Here is a 20,431-nt window from a genome sequence, read left to right as displayed (position 1 = left end):
CACTCTTCGTGAGACTGGAGCCTCTCTCCAGAAAGTTATTTGATTTTTGATGTAAGGAAAGGATTAATGCAGTTGGGTTTTGATAAGGCTGGCCGTCTAGCGTGGCACAGACATGTGCGTCCTGCCCGTATCGCTGACAGTTGCTTCGTTACATAGGAGCTCTGCAGAGCGGCGATACGGGCGTGCGGAGATAATTGTGGTTCTGCTGTTTAAAAACGAAGTCTAGTGCTATACAATGTTAAAATGATAACCTGTTTAGGGAAACTCGCAGTGTCTGTCTTTTGGCACAGAAAAGCCAGCCTCTCCCAACGGCTTGACTCGCCTCCGATTAACGTATTTTTTATTTTCCTGAGCGTGAATCAAAGCCTCGTTTCTGTTTGAACTCTTAGGCCAGACCGTGGGGCAGAGGTGCGTGTGTGCAGTTGGGCACTAAACGTATTTCCAGACGCTCTGTACCGACAAGGTGCTTCTGCCTTTTGCTTTTCAGGGATCTCAGATTTTGAGATGGGACGTGTTTGGTTAGACTCGGCGTAAGTAGCTTCCTCTGTAGGGAGCTTTCCTGATCCAGGTGCTAAGCCTGGTGTCCTGCCTGGGAACTGAGGGAGGGAGAACCAGAGGCCACACTTGCGCCGTGGATCGGAGTGATCCCATAATCCTGCCATCTTCCTCTCGCCAGCCGGACAGTGACGGGGCTGGTGTCCACGCCGGCCCTCTCGCTCACTGCTGTTTCCCTTGTGGCCACGTCTGTTTTGATGGGGTGGACGTCCGTGGAGGCCCAGGATGCTGGATAACGGAGACTGGGCCTAATACTCTGTCACAGCGTCTCAGAGACGGCAGTGGGGTCAGGGGCTGTTGGACAGAGAAAGTCGTGGGGTCCAGCCAGACGCCACGCTGCGTTAAGACACCCCGTTAACTGTTTAGCGCTTGGTGGTGACGTCTTGCTTCGGAAGCGCTTGTGAGTCTTCGGATTCCTAGATACCAGAGCGGCTGGGGCACTCTTTGGCCCGTCGGCCACGAATCCCAGAGGGTCTTAAGCCCTCCATGGCACGTTCCCAGTGTCCTTTCCCCTTTTCCCCCATGCCACGCCCACCCCTTCCTCGGGCGGGCACTGAGCCACGTGCCCAAACGAGTGCTTGCCAGCCCTTCCTTCCTCCCTCTGCCCCTCTGTTTTGGCTGCCCCTCCAGCTGCCCTGTGATCGGTGGGAACCTTCCAGGGCCTCCCGCCTCAAGTGCTGTTTCTTTGTGGAGCCCCCTTCTGCTGCCTACTCCCATCCCTTCGCCTGAGCTAAGTGAGATTAATTGCTTCCATTGTCTCACCGCTTTATTAAAGTGTGCGATGATGTAGTGTTTATTGTACTCTCCTCCACGTCTGCCCGAGTGTGGTTGCACTGTGTGCGTGGGCATGGCGTTACAGCTAGAGGTGAGGGAGCATGTGTGCTAGGGAGCTGGAGGGCGAGGCCGACGCCCGGGTCACCTGCGAAACCTCCCTCCCGGGAAGGAATCTTTGCAGGGAAAGGAGATGAGCTTTCTCCCACCTCTTGGAAGGGCAGAGGCTGGAACTGACAAGCGTGAGAATTTGAAAGCATGAAAACCAGAGAAGAACGGACATAAAATGGAAGAGTCAAAGTATTTTCATTCTGCACCTCTGTATTGGGGCTCGCTCGGTGTATTTATTAAGGCGTTATCAAAGCAAAGTAAGGCAAGTGGGTCTTAGTCTAATGAAATCGGCCCTCTGTGGAGCGCATTAGCTTCAGGTGTCCGGAGCATAATTGGGTGACGGTGGTGATGATTGCATCGGGAGCATTAGGGCCGACAGCCTCTCTCTTTGTGTGCTGTGTGCACAGCACGGCTCACGAGAGTCTTGGCGGATGAGGGGCAGGCGTGAATGACTCCTCCAGCTCTGGTCCGCACATTTCACCCCTGGTGCCCCTCTGACTCAGGGCCTGTGTTACAACCCGGCAGAAAGGCACATGGGCTCTGCCCTTTGGTAAATTTTAACTCCTGGTTTGTTTGACTGGTCCCGGCATGGGCAAGGCACGTGGTGGTCTCTCACCTGGGGGCCAGGGGGCTTCATTTTTTAAATTACTTGACTTTGTCTCCCTCCCTGCCACCACCACCCTTCACCAGGGCGCCCTGTCCGCCAGGATCCTTCCGCTGCTGAGCTTTGGGTAGGTCTGTAGAGTTATGTTGACCTCAGGGAATGGCGATCTGGAGGTGTCTGCGTGCCTCAACGTGCAGGAGTCAAGCTGCTTGGCTGATAACATTTTATTGATTCAACTTTCCTCCCGGTCTTGGCGAGCTGGAGGCCTCCCCAGGTGAGGTGGTGATGCTTCGGTATTTTGGCGCTGTGGAGGTTCTCGCTGTAGATGTTGAAATGATACGATGTGTTCCTCGTGGGCCAGGGATGTGTGTGTTATCACCTCCTGCAGTTACTCGCGGGTGGCGGCTCCTGGGCAGGGGATGCCCAGCCCTCAGGGAAACATGCAAGGCGTAATCATTGTTTCCAGAGGAGGAGTTCAGAATCAGAGACGGAGGCAGTTTGGAAGGGAATTTGGGAGGGAGTGGGGACAGGCCGCGAAGCATGTTCTGTCTCCTTCAGAAGCATGGAGTTGAGGCTTTGTGGGGTCTCTGATGATGGGCCTGTGGGGAGCCAGAGGCCTCCGGGAAAGAGCGGTACCCCAGAGTCTCATGGTCAGTGATCAAGGAGGTGCTGATGGGATGAACTTCACTTCCCAAGCGGGGGTTGGCTTCAGATCCCGGCAGCAGGGACCCTTCCTGGTGGAGGTTCAAGATCGACCGGCAGCTTTCCTGGGAGCAGCCGAAGCCGGTGGATATGCCGCGACTTGCAAAAGCCCGGGGTTGAGGCCCGGGCAGGGATCTCTTTTCTGGCCCCCTGCCTCCCTCGGAGGACCGCCCCATGTTCCTTTACATCTAGGGTGAGAAGTCACGAGGCCGTGACTGCTGTTTCGAAGAGCTGTCCCTCCAAAGTTAAGACACTGTGGCCAGGAGCAGGTCCGGGAACATTCCAGGAGGTGGGCAGGGGCTGGCATGGGTGGGCGTGGCCTCCCAGGGCCTTGTTGCCTCTCAGCTGTCGCTCTCAAACGCACCCTTTGCTGAAACACCACAACCAGCTTCGGAAGCTGAGCTGGAGGGCCCAGTGCTCTGCGGCTCCCACAAAGCCCCGCGCACTCCTCACCCTGCCCTGCCCGAGACTCTGCAAAAGCGAGCGCCCGGTGCCTCCCGCTTCCCGTTGTGCTGGGGCCTCTGCGGGGCCGCCTCCTGGGCTGGGCACCCTGCCTCTGCGACCAGCTGTGCTCCAGCCCCTCTGCTTCTCCCCTGCTGTCCAGAGCCGACGGCAGTGTTTTCTTGCCTGTCGCCCTCCCTCCACCGCCCCGTGGGCTCCCAGACCTGCCTCTTGCTGTGACCCCAGGCCTGGAGCAGGCTGGGCCCAGAGGGACCAGTTGGGGCTGGTCGCTGAGCAGGTGATGGGGCGTGTCCTGCCCAGTGGGGCCTGTGTGACTGTCCCACCTTCCCTGACTCCCTCCCTCCCTCTCAGCCAGCACTGCTCGGTCCTTCATCCCTCTTCTCTGCTTTCCTTCCCTGAGTGGTTCCCACCTCCCCTCACCCCTGGTGGCTGGTCTTCTCCAGAGCCCCCACCGGAGGCTAGGATCCCTTGCCCGTGGGGAGGGTGCTTCGGCTGCCATGGGGCTGCCTTGGGACTCAGCCTGGGAAGGTCAGCGGCTGGATCTCCTCCCCTCCTCCCCGTGCACCTGCAGGGGCCAGGCACCCACGGTTGCTGGATTCCTGGGTGGAAGAAAGAGCCTGCCCCTGAGACTAGACCGGGGCGCCCTGATGGTGGAGGGAGACTGTGGGAGGGGTCTGAGAACCGGGGAGCCTGCGTCCCGCGAGGGCGATGCCTTCGCCTAAGCCCTGTGGGGACGCAGACTCGGCCTGCACCCCTAGTGCCCAAGAAACGTGAGCAGTGCAAACCCTGATGTGAAAACCTCCAGTCTTGTGACCTTCTGTGAGTCCAGCACCCCGGTTGCCAGGCCGGACTCTGAGCTTGATGGCGGGTTAAGGCCGTTTCCAGTAACAGGGCGGCTGTGTGGAGGCCCACGCTAATAGGAGGTTCAGACACTCCTTGCAGACAGGTAGTTGGAAGGAAGGGGGGCATCTTAGTCAGGGCCCGTGGCTGCAAGGGCGAAACTCCAGGAGGTCAAGGCTGGGCCTGGTGTGAAAGAATAGACCTCCATGCCTATCGGTAGCCGCTGGCGAGGCAGGTCTGGCGACGGCCCCACCCTCCCACTGGCCATGAGCCTTGACTGCTGGGGCTGGGGCTGGGTGGGGTGGGGTGGGGTGGCCGTTCCCTGGGGCTGGGTGTGAGAAGGGGGTGTGGGGGGAAGGTGCAGGAAGGTGCAGGTGAGCAGGGCAGAAGGAACCTTCCTTGGAGGCGGAATGCCCACGAAGGTGGGCAAGTGGGTTTTAACGGCACTTTGTCCAAACGGGGGCTGTCGGTGCCTGAGGACCAGGGAGTCAGGCCCCGCATGGTCTCCTGAGGTATGGCGTCTGCGGTAGGTCTGGAGGACGTCGGGGTTCCCAGGGCCCACGCGGCGTTTGGGCCGGGGGTCCTGCAGCGACAGAGACCCTGTTATGCTGTCTCCCAGGCCTCAGGACGGAACCAGGACGCCCCAGTTCTCGCAAATCTCGATTTTTCACCGAGAAAGCAAGCAGCAGGTATGAAGCAGAGATTTAGTGGCGTTGCTTAGCTTTTACTGTGTTTATTTATAAGCGCCATGTTGGGCATTGATATAAATTTGCCTGTTAAGTACACGTGCTTCCGTAAAATCAAGGAGTCCATTAAAACAGAAGCGGAGGTCTGACTCGCGAGGGGGCCGAGGGGAGAACACAGCGCGTGGCGTCCATGCCTGAGGCGTGCGCCCGTCGCTCTGGCTGCGGCCGGGGGCCTGGACGACCTTCCCGAGTGTGCGACCTCCTCTCCCTTCCCCTGAGCGAGGGGTGGGGGGCGGCGGCGTCCGGGCCCCGTCTCACGCGGCTGTGGTTCCATCGCTCTGGACAGTAAGTGCCACTGGCTGCCTGTCCCGTGCTGATGAAACGTTTCCCGCTCAAGTCATGAGTTTTCAGGAAAAGCGACGACGTCCCGAGGGTCTGCAGATGGGGCGGACCCAGGACGCACGCTGTCCTCACCCCTCGGACACGTGGCTCCGAGCCATCGGCCTCCCTTCTCCGGGTTTGTGGCGGGCAGGGCTCTCCCTCACGCCCCGGGTTCCAGGCAGCGGTGTGCAGCCTCGGGTGCCTGGTCACCCCCTCCGGGAAGTGGGCCCCATAAATCGCGTGGGGGAGGGGCGTCCATGCAGCCAGCGCCGAAGCCGAAGGGGGGCCGTGTGCTTGGAGCCCACGTAAGGGAACTGACCCCGGACCTGTGCACCCGCCACGGGCCCCCCTGCCCCCCCCCTCGTCAGCTCCTCCAGGCGGACTGCCGACACGATAAACACGACAGACGTGCTGCATCTGTTGATTGAGCAGGTTCCGGCTACACTTCTGGTGTTTGTTCCTTCGAGAATCCCAGCTGCTCTGCAGAGAGGCTTCAGAGGAGTCGAGACGGTTGGCGTGGGGGCCACTTGGGAGCATAATTAGCGATGAAACAGAGCAAGGATTCACCTCTGCAAACACACTTTAGACAAGGTGGTTTCTTTTTTATTTTTTTTATTGTTTATTTTGAGAGAGAGAGAGAGAGACAGAGCTTGAGCAGGGGAGGGGCAGAGAGAGAGAGAGAGGGAGACACAGAATCCTAAGCAGGCTCCAGGCTCCAGGCTCCGACCTGTCAGCACAGAGCCCGACGCGGGGCTCGAACCCATGAACGGTGAGATCATGACCTGAGCCGAAGTCAGAGGCTTAACCGACTGACCCCCCAGGCACCCCTCGATATACTTACTCTTGACTTTTAAAAGGTTTTTGTTTACACCAGAGGCATGTGCATGTATGCAGTGTGTGTGAGTGTGCATGGGACTCCGGTGTGTGTGCAACAACCACACACGTGGGTGCGATCTAATGCAGACCTGTAGCTTGTGTTCGTATGTGCACACACGTGCTTTGTGTGGGTGTGTAAGTGGGTGTCCACGTGCGACGTGTCCGTGTGCAGGTGCCCAAGCATGTGGTTGTGTGGTGTGCTTATGTGTTTGCACACGTGTGGACGTGACGTGCGTGTGCTGGGACAGGACTTCCCTGGATCTTTGCTGCTGGAATCCGTGCCGTGATGAGTCTTTGTGAACCCAGCTTACGGAGAGACGGTGGACCGTCTCTCGTTACTTCCTCACGACGAATCCCTAGGGGCGGAACTCAGAACTGCTGATTCAGAGGCCGTGTTCCTTGTGGGGCTCAGGATCCGCTCCTTTAGGAGGTGGCGCTGATTTGCATCCCGGTGAGGACGCTGGGGATGCGCGTGTCCCTGCGCCTCACGCCCAGGGGCCCTTCTGCGGCCGTTCCTTTAAAGCCATGTTCCGGGGTGACCGGCGTCCTCCGTCGAGAGGCTGGGTGCTCAAAAAATGTGCCTTTCCCTCCTCTTTTTCTCTTGCAAACTGCACGTTGGAGCCTGTTAGCGTTCCTAGCAGGGGCGATAGGTGTGGTCTACACAAACTGCAGATTCATCAGGGAAATCCGACATCTGTCTTCAGCCGACAGGGCCGTGCACTTCTGCGAGCCCAGTTGCTGCTGACACCCCTCTGGGGAGTTTTGTGATTTTTTTCAGGTAGTTTTGGTGCATTCTTTTTTTTTTTTAATTCTTATTTAAATTCTAGTTCGTTAGCATACAGCAGAGCAGAATCTGGTGATTCATCACTTCCTCTCAACATCTGTAAGTGCTTAGCAGGTGCTAACGTGTCCCTAATGTGTGCCCTGCCCGGGTGCTGAGGTGTGTGGCTGCTGGAATGCGGTCTGTCCAGGGGCCATTTGTTTGTATTAACGAGCTCGCAAAACCCATCCAAATTGGCTGAAGCCCCCACACGGGTTCTTTGAAAGTCAGCGGAACTTTCTAAGGCCTGGAGTCCAGGGTTTAAACGGCTTGGGGAGCCAGGGCGTCCACCTGTAGAGGGCCTGACACAGTCATCATCGAGGCTGCGTCGGCAGAGGACGGCAGGACGTGCCGGACTCTGCCCTTGTCGCACAAAAGCAGCCATGGACAGTTGGCGAGGAGAGGGGTGCTGTGTGCCCCAACTCCAGGCTGTGGGCCGGATTCCATGCGGCACACAGCCCCACCTTCTACTCCTCTGCCAGATCCCCCCGCTTCCGCTTTGCCCTTCTCTGTAACGTGTGGGAGAGAACGGGCCCTGGGTGAGGCCTCTTGCTCCCAATGCATCGGTCCGTAGCGTTCGTGCAAGCACATGACCCGTGGTGTTGTCCGCCCATTGGACAGATGAGGAAACCGAGGCCAACAAGCGGAGACGGTGTCACCAAGGTCACGCTGAACGCACGGCTGCCCGCCTAAGTGCAGCTTGGCGTGGGTCCGGCGTTGGGGCCAGAGGCTGGGGCGCGTGCCTGCAAGCCACAGCCCCCAAGGCCCGAGCGGCTGGAGAGGACGCAGAGGACACGGGGACGCAGCTGTGGAGAGCCCGGCCTGCCCCCTCAGCCCCGCCGCCCAGCGCTCGCTGCTGGGCAGATGATAATGACACCCATAACGACGGCCGTAACGGTGAAAGATAAAGGAAATGAAACATTATTAACCGCTGATGGATAGTGTATTCAGTTTCCAATTTAATGACCTGTAACTGCAAATCTAGGGTTAAGAATGAACCAATTTCCCACTTCCTTTTTGCTCTGTTCATCCCAGATAAGGAAAGGACAGGATTACTCCAGAGACGTGGAATCCAAATGTCAATGTTCTGCCTCATTAGAGAAACGGGCGCGACTCCCCTGAAAGCCTGCACGGCTGGGGTGCTGTTGTTCAGCTCACCTGCTCGGGAGGTGCTCGTAGGGCCCTGTGCGCCCTCACGGGGAGGGCGTCCCCGGGGCTGGAAGTCTGCTCCCCTCCCGCACCCTCACCCCTTCTCTCGGCTCCTCTTCCCAAGGCCGTGAACTTGCACAACTAGTGCATCCCGGCCGGTGGGGTCGCACGTGCCTGGGGGCAGAGTGGGGCGGCCGTACGGAGCCTGAGGGAGCCGTTCCTGGCAGTGATGTGGGCACCTTACCCGCCCGCCCACCATCCCGGCAGGGCGCCGAGAGATTAGAGACCGGTGTTCAGGTTGATGGCATGTTGACCAGATTGTGTGTGTGTGGCCTGTGGTCTCCTTCCCAGGGCTTTTGCGTGGAGAGCAGGGGGTGGCAGCCGCCTGGGTTCTGTTGCCCCAGGGCCCCTCGGGGAGGGCGCGCTCCCCCCAGGCCTCCAGCCCTGCTGCAGGGGTGCAGCGGCCAGTGACGCTTGGACATCCCACGGCGGTACTTTACGAGGCCAGCCTTTCCAGCCATTCTGCGCACGACTTGATAGAACCTTCCGGATCGGATAGAACCTTCCCACTTGAGGTGGGAGGGGCTGCTGGTTACAGTTCACAAGCCAAGAGCGGTTGGTAGCTAATGCTTTTCCTCAAGGAGGGAAATTATGAGCAAACACTTCTGCTCGGCAACTTTGTGAAAACAAACATATGACAGTATAAACGCTTCTTAACAGCCCTGCATATTGGTCTGGTTCACAAGACACTGAAACCCTAAAATAAAACAATGAGAAAGGATGTGTGTGCCAGCTTGCAGGGAAGGATCTGACGGGTTCATTCTCACTGGTTTACGGGCAAGTTTCAGAACTGCATCTGTTACTGCTTTGTGAACACTCAGACGTCCTCTGGGCTTGTTTTCTTGCACTCTGTGACTGACATCTGCCCAAGGCTTACCGTCCGCCAGCCCAGTTGGGAGGATGGAAAAGTTCAGCCCTGTCATTTTAAACACGGCTGACGTCAGACTTCTCCACGGTGCCTCTCGGAACACTGGATGTGTGGTAAGACGGCCACTTTAGATGGGACACAGAATCTCCACACGTGCCGTGGATGCCGGGGTCCTCCGCCCCCCGCTCCGTGGCCCTGATGCCGTGTACCCTCTGGGAGTCTGCCTTCTCAGCTGCACCCTGGGGGGAGAGCCACGGTGGCCTCGGTGTCCAGAAGTGAAATGTGTGCCCTCGCCACGCACCTGCTGGTGGATGGTCATAGCTCGTGAAAACGAAGACACTTGAGGGGACTGATGGGGGTTGTGAGCTGTGCTCGTTTCCCACAGCAGCCTGCAGTCTCGGGGACGCCCAGCGCAATCCCCCCCTTGCGGGGCATCTGGTGCGTGTCAGAGCTTGGAGTTGGGTGGACGCCACGGGCTTGGTTCCCAGGTTGCTTGAGAAGCTGCCTTCCCTGCACATCCTCCCCACGCTCGCTGGGGCAGCTTCCAGAACTGTGCGTTGGGTACCCGGCTGTGCCTCTGGGCCTGTGTGTCTGTCCTTGCGTCCGGCACCCCCCTGCCCTGGCGGGTGAGGCTTACTGGGTAAACCCCCCCCCCCCCCCCCCACAGCAGCCCACAAGGAAAGCATGACCGTGGGACAGACTTTGGTTTCCCGACCTGCTCGGAAAGACGGTCCAGCAGCTGAGCTGTGCTGAGATGCCCGGGTGCCCGGACGGGCAGGTGACTTGGCACTGAGCCGTGTCTGTCCGGAAACGAGTGCACATTTGCTCCTCCAGGCCATGGGGAAACACCATTTGGGCACCACATGTTTTCAATGAGATCGGGTTTCACAGGATGAAAGAAAATCACAGCCAATAGGATTTGGAAGGACAGTGATCAGCCTTAAAAAAAAAAAAATCTATTTATCCAAATCCATTTGTTGAGAGAAGCCTCGGGCATATTTTTATTCTCGTGATTTTGTTTTCCCCAAATAGAATGCGTTCCTCGGTGGAGTTCTCTGGGTACGTGTTCCCACCAAAACCCCCTTGCGTGGAGTGGCCACAGTCCCTAGCTGATCCGTGAAAATGGGATTTTCCTGATCTTTGGTTCAGGCCCCCAGAGTCGAACTGTGTAACCTCTTTTAGCGGAAAAAATCACATTTGTCCCCCTTGACTGACAGCCTAATTCTCTTGCCCACCGGTGTCGGAGGTTGTGGCCGTGCACTGTGGGGTGACCTGGGTGACCCTCAGGCACTTAGGCAGGTCTCACAGGGGCCTGGGTGGGGGGAGGCGAGCTGCCCGCTGATCACATCATCCGCCCAGAGCGGCCAGGAGCCCCTGCAAAAGGGGGTGGGCGCCTAGCGGCTCCTAATTAATGATCCCGCTGGTCCAGCAACCCCCTGCTGCCCTCGGCCCCGCGACAGGTGCAGCTGTGGTTACCGCGGGCCCGGGCGGCAGGGACAGGTGACGCGGAAGCAGGACTCGGTGGCCACCGCGGGTGAAGGCACGGACGACTGGAGCACGCCCGCCTGGCGCTGACATTAGGGGCTGCCCCTCGCGGGACGCAGCACGGCCCCCACAACACACGGCTTTTATCTGTGCCGTGTGCAAGGGGATTCACGGTCTTCAGGCGATAATAAAATCATCAGGTTCTGCGGCGAAAGTCCCAGACTCTGGCTCCTTGCAAGCAAACTGGGCTTAAGAGGAAAACGGCTTATCCAGATCCTATTAGGAAAGGACCAAAAACATTTAAAAAGTGGGGAACTCCTTTCTCCCAGCTGTTGTAGTGGGAGCGGGGTTTATGGACAGCCCCTTTCTGGGGGGGGGTTGGTTTTTGCACCCAGGCCAAATGGAGAATTCACGGAGGCCCCAGCAGTGTTGGGGTGATGGGGGGAAGGGAGGAGGAGGGGTGACCCCCTGCACCCTGTCCTGCCTGCCCGGCCTTGTCCAGTCCTAGCAGCGGCTGGTCCCAGTGGGGTCTGGAACATACCGAGCCGTGAGCGTGCCCAGGGCTGCCTTTTCATTTCCTCCACGCAGCTCAGGGCGCTGGGGGTGGGGACTCCAGTCCCTGGGGTGACTCTGGCTGAGCTCTGCACCCCCCGCAGGCCTCCCTCTCCTCGGGGGCAGGCTGATTCTCAGCCTCTTTTGCCTGTGGCTTTGCCCGTGCACGCCTACAGCACAGGGCACAAGGGTCTCACCAGCTAGCAGCGCTTTGGGGTGTGGGGGTGGCGCTGGGGGGCTGACGGTGCCTGGACACGGACCTGTGCGTTCTCGGCGTTTGCCTTAGCAGATGTCTGAGACTTGCTTGGTGATGTCCCGTGAGACCAGAAGTGGCGCTGGGATATCCCCGTAGCCAGCAGAGTCCCGCAGGGCCCTGTACCCTCCACAGCCCGCTTGGCACATCTTTCCAAGTGCTCCAGGGGGAAATCGCTGCCCTTATACCCCTCCCCTGCCAGCTGCACTCCTTCTGGGAGTGAGTAAGGTGGTCTGGGGAGGCACTAGAACCTTGCCCAAGGTCCCCCAGCCCAGGAAGGACTAAGTCTGCTTTGGGGCTGGACCTATGTGCACACGCTCCAGATGCTTCCTTCTCCCTGGGCCACTCCACGCGGAAGGATGTTTCAGGCTAAGTCAGGTGGAAGGATGAGTGGATGGAATGAATGGATGGTGAGTGGGTGGGGGGATGGGCAGGTGGACGGGTGGGTGAGTGGGTATAGGTGGGAGGGAGGAAGGATGAATGAATGGATGGAGGGAAGGGTGAGTGGGTGGGTAGGAAATATGGATGGAAGGAAGGAAGGGCGGGTGGGTAGAAGGAAGGAAGGGAGGAAGGGGGACAGGTGGGTAGATGGGTGGGTACATGCATGGATGGATAGATGGGCGAGGAGGTGGAGGGATGGGTAGAGGAAGGGAGGGTGGGATGGATTAATTTGAGCTTCTTCCTGATGGTTATTCAGATTTTTCTGGAGCTGCTGGGATGGCACGTTGGGGTACTGAGTCAGGTGGGCAGGACCAGAAAGCCCCCCGAGCGTCAGCTGAAGCATCTTCCTCTCTGTTCACGTGCGGTGCGCTGTGGGGCTCCTGACGGGGGCCCTTCTCTTTAAAAACTCAGAGAAACACTGACCTTGTACCGTGGAGGGTGTCCTGTGTGCATGTCAAACAAATGGCCCTGTGGACGGAGGCCTTGCTCACCGTAAAGCGTCACTTAGAAGATGATCTTCAGTGATCAGGTTGGGTCACTGGGCAGATGCGTGGCATCCCACGGGCAGGCCAGCCCCTGAGGACAGGGGTTTGTCAGCCTTGGTGGCTGATATTCCCGGTGCCAAGGTCAGCGCCTGGCGCCCAGCATACACTTGGGTATTTGTCCATCCGGTGAAGGAACATGTCTTCCCTGCCCCCCTGTGAAGGCTAGATTCCGGAAGCCCTCCGGTGCGTGCTCCCTTCCCTCCTCCTCGCGTGTGATGGAGACGTTAGTGCACGTCAGACCCTTTGCCAGGGCTCTCCTATTGTTTTAGAATGTTCCTTTAATCCAGTAAGTGCGCGCCCCCGGCTGGACTTTGATGAGTCTGTGGGGAGACCGGGGAGGGTTTTGCGGTGCTGCGCTTGGAATGACAATCAGGAGGTGCTACTCGTGGCTGTGAGGGTCTTGGCTCTGGCAGAGTGCCCCGCCTCCTTCTGGGTTTCCTGGGTTTGGGGTGTCAGGCCAGCGCCCGGGGCACAGAGATGCCCGTGTGGGAAATCCCCGACGGCTTTGGCTCTCCCGAGGTGAGGCCAGGAACTCCGGTCCTCGCTGGAGCTCGGAGAAGTGGAAGAAGGCGGCCTGGAGCAGGGCGGTCTGTCCGAGAGCCGCGCTCCCGGCCCGTGCTGGGCGGCGGCCTGGCCTGGGACAGCAGCACAGCGGCATCTCAGCCCCGGGCCACCGCAGGCCTCCCCGCTGCCGGCCCTGATTGGGCAGCGAGATCAATTAAGTTGACTGTGTGTGAGTTACAAGGATTAGACTGAAGCCCGTGGCTTCATTGATCAGTTGCCCTAGACAGTCAGCTCTCTCCAGGAGAACCATGGATCCACAGCCCAGCCCGAGGCCTGGCTCGCCTCCCTCCCTCGCCCCTTCCCTGCCGCCCTCCCTTTCCCTGGACTCACCCCTTTCCCCACCACCCTCCCCTTCCCTGGACTCGCCCCTTCCCCACCACCCTCCCCTTCCCTGGGCTCGCCCCTTCCCCACCACCCTCCCCTTCCCTAGACTCGCCCCTTCCCCACCACCCTCCCCTTTCCCGGACTCGCCCCTTTCCCACCCTCCCCTTCCCTGGACTCGCCCCTTCCCCACCACCCTCCCCTTCCCCGGACTCGCCCCTTCCCCGCCACCCTCCCCTTCCCCGGACTCGCCCCTTCCCCGCCACCCTCCCCTTCCCCGGACTCGCCCCTTCCCCGCCACCCTCCCCTTCCCCGGACTCGCCCCTTCCCCGCCACCCTCCCCTTCCCCGGACTCGCCCCTTCCCCGCCACCCTCCCCTTCCCCGGACTCGCCCCTTTCTCACCCCCCCTTCCCTGGACTCACCCCTTCCCCACCACCCTCCCCTTCCCTGGGCTCGCCCCTTCCTTGCCACCCCCCCCCCCCCCGGACTGTGTTTCTGGAACACTGTCATCCAGCAGGTCCCTCTCTGCCCTCACGAGCCTTACAGGCCTGCCTGCCGCAGACCATCTGGGGGTCAGGTTCTGGTGTTCATCACTTCTTTGAAAAATCACACGTTACTTACGACAGACACCGTGAGCCTCTGGCAGCCACCTTGCCCTCAAATCCTGCAGGAAACATCGTCCTTGTGTCTTGCCAAAAACCAAAACAAAGCATTAATTAAAAAGACATTTATGGAGCACCTGGGTGGCTCAGTCGGTTGAGCATCCGACTTCGGCTCAGGTCACGATCTCACAGTTCGTAGGTTCGAGCCCCGCCTCGGGCTCTGTGCTGACATCTCGGAGCCCGGAACCCGCTTCGGATTCTGTGTCTCCCTCTCTCTCTGCCCCTCCCCTGCTCACGCTCTGTCTCTCTCCCTCTCTCAAAAATAAATAAACGCTAAAAAAAAAAATTGTTTTTAAACACATTTACAAGAACCTGCACTAAAGAAAATGGTTAACGAGTCAAGCTGCAGAGGAGTCTGAGATTATAGGTGGTGAGAGTCCCCTGTGTTCATGGTAACGACAGAAAGAGCATGTGCTAACATGACAGCCCGTTGAAATTCTGGGACTAAAAATGCTCGGGAAGGACAGAGTTGGTTCTGACAACAGCAGAATCTTAGTCGTGCTGGCGGGAATTTGAATGAGCGTCCCTGAGGACGGTGGGTCGAACCCAGGCTTCCAGAAAGCTGTGTCAGTCTTAACCCCCTGTGAGTGAGGTTTATCTGGGGGGAGAAGGATCTGTGCAAACTTATTCAAGTTAAGATGAAGTCCTACTGGATTCGGATGGGCCCTGGAACTGTGAGTGGTGCCCCAGTGAGAGGGGAAGGGGACGCGCAGTCTGGTTGGAAGAGACCCACAGGGAAAGGGCAGGTCGGAGTGGACGCTGAGACCAGAGTAAGGTGTCCGCAAACCAGGGAACCCCGGGAGCCCCAGCAGGGGCAGGAGGGACCCCGCTCCGGGCGTCAGAGGGGACGTGGCCGGATACGGGCTTCGGGCCTCCGGAGCTGGGAGACGGTGGCTTTCTGTTGTTTGCAGCCACCGTGTTCGCGGTGGTATTTGGTTACACGGTGCCAGGGCGCCGAGACGCTGAGGAATGTGGCGGTTGGGGAAAGCCAAGAACAAGGGTGTTGGTCCCAACGTGCACTGCTGACTTGCCTCCTCAGCAAGTCCCACAGTGACCCTGGGTGACTGTTCTGTCACCAGCTCCCGTGAGGACGCAGCGTTTGCCCAGCCCAGAGCCGCAGGGTCACCGTCCAGGACCTGCGTGGGGTTTTCCCGGCGTCCCAACGAGATGCAGGTTATTCCCCAAAGCCCCTCAGACACCCACAGCACCCCACCCTGCCCTCCTCAGCTTTGTACCTTCTTACCCTGCCTTGCGGGAGGCTCGTAAAACCGTGCTCTAGGAGTGAGGGGTAAAGACAAAAACAGCCTATGGAAAGTGTCAGGGGCCCTTTGGAAATCAGCAGTACGTCGGCCAGCATCGTCCCCCTGGGGCTTGGCTTGTAGCGAGCATCCGTGTGAATGTTCGAGATGAAGTTTGAGAAGGATGACCGGGTTTGGGACTGGTTCTTACAAAGGGACGTTACTAAAAATCATTTGTTTTAGGGAAACGCGTGTGTATTCAAGCACCAAACAAGCGTGGGCGGGTCCAGGCGTGGACAGTTGGTGACGGGGATGTTCTGTTCCTGCCTGCTCGGAGCACACACGGAGTGCAGAAGGGTAGGGCTGACAATGACACGAATCCGTGAGAGAGAAGTCATGCTGGTGGGTGAAATCAGTTACAGACCATGGACACACTTGCCCTAATGATAACATCTCAATATGGAAGAAAGAAAAAAAAAAAAAAAGCTTCAGGGAGAGAGTCTGGTGCTGCAAAGCCAGACAACCGGGGAGGTTGGAGGTAGGGGGCACCTGTCAGAGGAAGTGACATTAAGGGGACAACTGAGGGGCACCTAGGTGGCTCATTTGGTTAAGTGTCCGACTTCAGCTCAGGTCATGATCTCACGGTTCATGGGTTCGAGCCCCGCGTCTGGCTCTGTGCTGACGGCTCGGAGCCTGGAGCCTGCTTCGGATTCTGGGTCTCCCTCTCTCTCTGCCCCTCCCCCACTCATTCTCTGTCCCTCTCTGTCTCTTTCTCTCTCTCTCTCAAAAAATAAACATTAAAAAAAGGCGGGGTGGGGGGGGACAACTGAGTGATGAGGAGGAGAGGAGCCAGCCACATGAGGATCTAAGGGGAGAGTGTCCTGGGCAGAGAGAGTTGTACGTGCAAAGGCCCTGAGGCAGGCCTGAGCTGGGCATGTTCCAGGAACAGAAGGAAGCCCCAAGTGGTCAGGACAAAAGGAGTTACAAGAGGAGAGGGGACAGGCAGAGAGCCTCTTATGGTGGACCCATGCAGGTGGGGAGCGCTGAGCCAAAGGCCTCCTCTGCCCCAGACCCAGCTCTCCCTCAGTCCGCAGCCAAGAGCCCTCGGTGCCTAAGAGCAGGGGCCTTGGCTGAATGGGCCACGCCTGGGTTCCGGCCCCTGTGGGTTCTCTCTGCAGCAGTGCCTACCTGGATGGGGAGAATGCCCAGCTCTTGGCTGGTTCAGGGCCCCTGCCTCTCTCCCCCAAGACCCAGGGACCCCTGCAGGGGTGAGGCAGGCCGTCCTCCGGTGCCTACGTACCATTTCGTTCAGGCGGAAAAGCCCTGGTTTTCTGGCAGGACCTCCGGGAAGGCGGGTTCCCCAGGGAAACAACCCCCCTTCTTCGTGCCCTTCTTTCTAGAACATTTTCTGGCTGACTGATGGCAGGGCCCTCCCACCTGCACACATAAGCCACTGGGAAGCCACGGACTTCCTGCAGCTCTTAACCCCGCTAACCTCCCTGGAAGGTTTCCACGGGGAGGAGGAAGGTTTCCACGGGGAGGAGGAAGGTGACGGCAGCCGGCCACCGTGGCCTCATCGTGGCCGTGGCCCCCAGGGCGACACTTGTGGTGTGTCACCGGAGGGTCCCAAGCCCACCGCCCCCAGCCCACTTTACGGACGGGGTTCTGTGACCGCTAGACTGTGACGGAACAACACCGAGCCTGCCCGTCTCTGTCGATGATCCTGCAAGTGCTTCAGGTCATGGGTACGTGGGAATGGGGAGAAAGTGGCGCCTTTACAGCGTCCGCGTGCCCGCAGTGCACTGACCGGGCCACGTGCGAGAACAGCAGCGACGTCCGGAAACACTTGCCAGCTTAGTTCAAGTGGGACCACGGGTGCCCTCTGCCCAGGGGTGTGCACGACGCTGACACCAGGGGCAGACCTGGCGGCTGATCCCTGCGGCTCCGGACGCGCCCCTCACCTTGGACACGTGACCCCCCCCTCCCCCCCGAGAGTTCTGGCCCCTTCTTTCCAGGGATTATTCTCAGACAATAAACCTCCTCTCTAAAAATAGGTCACATAAAAGGCTCGAGTATTTTTCTAATTAGTGTAAGAATTTATTGAATATACATCACACGTATAGATCACAATATTATTAAAATTACTATTAAGACTTTACACATCAAAATATTTCAGGCGGCGGGGACACAGGGAAGCCTGATGCTCCCTGAGAATCATATCTGCATTAGCAAGATAAAGGACAATTTAGGACGATTACAAAAGCAATGATTTAGCGTACAACATAAAACTCTGCTGAGAACTAACTCGTGATGCCAGCTGGGCTAAGCTGCTTAATCTTTATCTAGTTCAATTAAAATCTGAATGTTTGGGATTTCATTAACAACGAGGGGTTTGGAAATTACATGTGCTTTTACACCGCGTTCCACTGCTGATGCCCAGGATTGGAAGTTTCACCGAACGTCTTCAGGTAGATTTAGGTATAATTAAAACTTAAGTACTTAGAGGATAACGCAGAGGGAAGAGAAGATTCGGTTCCAATTGACAGAAGTAGAGCCCACCAAAGTCAGCGCACCTTTCGGGGGGGAGGGAGGGATGCAGAGGGGGCCGCTGGCTGGGCGCCCCCCAGCCCGGGGACCCTCGGCCAGGGGACAGGTTCAGTTAAGGAGCACACGGCTTGCTCTGGCGACTTGTAAGTGCATGTGCGGCTCACGGCTGATCGTCACATGTGGATGTGCCTGCGGTCTGTCGGTTCATTACGCATTTCCCCGACTTTGCGAGCAGGCCTTTCTGAAACTAAGCCAGCCAGAGTGATGAGGCAGCTTCAGGTATGACTTCAGATTAGGCACGATGGGAGCAGGATGTTCACGTGCCTGTGTTCCCTTGACCCGGGGGCGTCACCAGCCCTGTTCTTCCCCCAAGCGTGGGAGGATCCCTCTGTCCCCATTGGGAGGGTCTGACTGAGCGTGGGGCAGGGACCGGGCATCTGCGTTACTAACGCGCCCCCGTGTCATGCCCTGTGCACCCTGAGGGATCAGCCTACGATTTGGGCTCCATGTGGGACACACCTGCTTCTCCACCCACAGGGCAGAAGGGACTTGACAGATGGGACTCGGTCAAGAACACGGAGGTGAGACGCTGAGGGAGGCAGTGTCCGCGGTGGGGGGTAGGCGCCCACAGCAGAGGTCGAGGTGATGGAGGCGGGGTGCAGGTGCCTCCAGAGGCTGGAAGAGGCCAGGAACAGCATCTCCCCGGGAGCTGCGATGGACAGGGTAGTTTGTTTGTGCGTGTCGCCTACGGCCGCAGTGTGTGTGACGCAGTCACGGGGAGCCGGGCAGCTGTGTGGCCTCGAGCAAGCCGCTGTGCCTCTCTGAGACCCGTGTCCTCGCCTGTGAAATGGGCGTGGGGGAGGAGGGTCTGCTGAGGTGATGCAGGCCCCTTCCCTGCGAGCCGCCGCAGGGCCCCCAGGGGAGCCAGGGGAGGCATCTCTGCTCAGGCTCACGTCTCTCCACGTCTCTGGCCGCACCGTTCCCTCCTCCCTCTGCCCGAGTCCTCACCCTGCTGCTTCTTCCTGCGTTCTGGGAAGGGGGGGGGAAGGATGCCTGGCGGGACACCCGGGCAGGACGAGAGCCCGGCCAGCTGTCCCGTGAGAGGGGCTCGGGCTCCTTCCCAGCGCCTGGGCAGCGGCGCGGACAGCAAGCCAGCTGTGCCAGGCGTCGGCCACCTGACGTCCCTCCTTTCCCTCGCCAGTTCTGTCTGTCCCCCGTCCCCCTGACCCTGGCTCCGCGGCTGCCTACGGGGGTGTCGAGGGGCCGGACGGGGGTGTTGAGGGGCCGGGCGGAGGTTCTCGGGAGTGGCATGGTGCGATGCGGGTGTTCAGGGCACCTGCCTGGAGGAGGAGGTCCTGATCTCGCGAGTTCAGATGGACACGCTGCCGTTTCTGTTCTGTTAACCTGGGCGGCTGTTCATCCGCCTTCAGTAACAAAGAGGCCGCTCTGGCACCGAGCCTATTGGCTGTCCTTCCAGCACTTTAAGAGAACCCTGGCTCCCCGCTGGTCCTGGAGGCCTTCAGCCAGGGCCCTGCTCTGTTTCCGAGCAGGGTGCCGCCCCCCAACCCCCACCCCCGTCGTGGGAGCCACTCAGGGAACACGCGTCTCTCCAGAAACGAGTCAGCTGCAGGTCCGTCGGGAACTATCCGGTCAGCCCCGCCCTTCCTTTAACTTTCCCCGGGAAGCCCGAGGCCCCATCTCTTACAAGTCAGGATTTGGGATGGAGTGGAGCACACAGCTCAGTCTGCCTTCAGCGAGGGTGCTTGTGTGACAGCTTCCCCAGGTCATGACTGTGACCTGTGCAGTCTCCTCCTTCCCCTTAAATCACTCTGGAACTGAGCCTGTGACACTTTATTACCTTAGATTTACGTCTTTTTACTGCCTGTCTCCCCTCTGAACCACAAGCCCCTGGAGGGCAGGAGGCGATCTGTGTGTGTGCGCAGGGGTGCGCGTGTTAAATGGGCATGGTTCGTACGTGTGTGTTTTCCAGCAACGTGTGCCGTTGAGCCTGACCGCCCATGAGTATGCGTTGCGTTTTGCACGTGAACTTGTCTTTTCATTTGCGAGGCCTCCCCTTCGTCCCGGGGGGAGAGGAGCATTGTATCCGTGACCCTTGTTGAGTGTGGACATCCAGTGCCACAACCGTACTTTCTTCAGGCTTCTCGGAGGTCGTGTGCCCACGGATCACATGAGAATCCTGTGTGAAGTGTTGATTCTGATCGCAAGGGTCTTGGCTGGGGCCCGAGGGTCTGCAGGCCCCCACGCTGTAGCTAACGGACTCAGGACCACACTGTGTGGAGCAAGGGTCCCGCACGCGAACCTCCTTGTGTCATCCCGAGCCCCCACGGCGGTTTCTAGGAGCTTGTGACTAAACCCTTCGGTTCCCTCCAATTCTCCTGCCTCCTGTTTACCAGTTTTTCTCTTCCCTTTGGTCGGTGAGTGTCTCAGGGTGTTGGTGGCATGCGTTGGCACCCGCTTTGAATGGCCGTCGGATTGCTCAGAACCAACGGTGTGGCTGATGTCACGTCAGGATTGGAACAAGCCGCTACGGTCTGGCATTGTCATTTCCGCTTGTCATGAAGACGGAAACAAACGAATGAAGGGTGCGTCCCCATCCCACGTGGGTCTGGCAAACGTTCCAGCAGGGAGATGCCTGGAGACCAGAGCTGAAGATGTGCGTCTACGTCTGGCCTCAGGTGTGGAAACTGGGGCCACAGACCGTTCCCACGGGGCAAGAAATAGACCCGCCTGTAATTACCGCTGAGCCGTATCTAATGGCACCCCTTCTGTTTCTCTAGCCATTTGATGGTTTTGTGACACAGCCACCACTTTGATACGACTCCAGGCCCAAGGCGGGGGTGCTGTGTGTCTGCTCGTCCCTGGCTGTCACTCTTTCAGAGTCTGAAAGCTTCTGTTCTTTCCTTCATTGCTTAGGTT

The 20,431-nt window shown here is 58.7% G+C and overlaps 1 protein-coding gene across 2 annotated transcripts in view; it reads left to right on the top strand.

Moving 5' to 3' along the window:
• CDH4 (cadherin 4) overlaps window positions 1–20,431 on the top strand; it is a 532,985-nt gene that overhangs the window by 16,632 nt on the left and 495,922 nt on the right. The window lies entirely within an intron of this gene.

Source organism: Acinonyx jubatus, chromosome A3, assembly GCF_027475565.1.
Source record: "Acinonyx jubatus isolate Ajub_Pintada_27869175 chromosome A3, VMU_Ajub_asm_v1.0, whole genome shotgun sequence".
Classification (NCBI taxonomy): domain Eukaryota; kingdom Metazoa; phylum Chordata; class Mammalia; order Carnivora; family Felidae; genus Acinonyx; species Acinonyx jubatus.
Note: the sequence above shows the minus strand (reverse complement) of the source record. Positions and strands in the feature narration are given on the sequence as shown.